The sequence below is a fragment of the Lactuca virosa genome, chromosome 8 (genome assembly GCF_052849685.1).
Source record: "Lactuca virosa cultivar CGN04683 chromosome 8, Lactuca_virosa_CGN04683_v6, whole genome shotgun sequence".
In the NCBI taxonomy this organism is placed as follows: domain Eukaryota; kingdom Viridiplantae; phylum Streptophyta; class Magnoliopsida; order Asterales; family Asteraceae; genus Lactuca; species Lactuca virosa.
Window position 1 is genome coordinate 159,295,638 of NC_136433.1, and position 919 is coordinate 159,296,556.

A 919-nucleotide genomic window follows, 5' to 3' on the forward strand; every position below is an offset into this window, starting at 1 on the left:
GGAGTCGCGGCTCCCACTAAAATTGATAACACATGCCCGCAACATATCCTCAAGAGTCTGTATCATCCGCTCACGCTGGCCGTTGGTCTGTGGATGATAAGCAGTGCTGAAGCACAACCTTGTGCCCAATCCCTCATGGAACTTCTGCCAAAAACGGGAGGTGAACTAAACATAACAATATGAAACAATGGAGAACGGAACCCCATGGCAAGCAACAATCTCGCGAACATACACATCGGCCAACTTCACGGCCGAAGAACTCTCCCGAATCGGTAGAAAGTGAGCACTCTTGGTCAATCGATCCACGATGTCCCAAATAGCATCAAAATCCTTTTCCTTCTTCGGTAAACTGGTGATAAAATCCATCGAAATCTACTCACATTTCCACATAGGAACCTCCAGAGACTGTTGCTTGCCATGTGGCCTCTGATGCTCATCCTTGACCATCCTGCAGGTCATGCATCTCTCAACATACCAGGATATCTCTCTCTTCATACACGACCACCAATAGCTCAATCTCAAATCCCGATACATCTTGGTGGTTCCTGGATGAATAGAAAAGCGATACTTATGAGCCTCTTCTAGCACAACCTGTCTGAACCCACCATACATTGGAACCCATACCCGACCACACCGGTTCAACAGCCCATGACTATCTGTGACAAATCTGTCAATCTCACCCCTGATCCTCTCTTTCTTCCAATTCTCTTTCCGAAAACCGTCGGATCGAGCCTCCCTGATCAATCCCAAAAGCAGTGAATCCACTGATATCCTTATACGCATCTCCCTATCCGAAGATCCAGCCGACTTGCGGCTCAAAGCATCCGCCACCACATTCGCTTTACCCGGATGGTAAAGGGTCTCGCAGTCATAATCATCGACTACGTCCAACTACCTGCACTACCTCATGTCCAGGTTC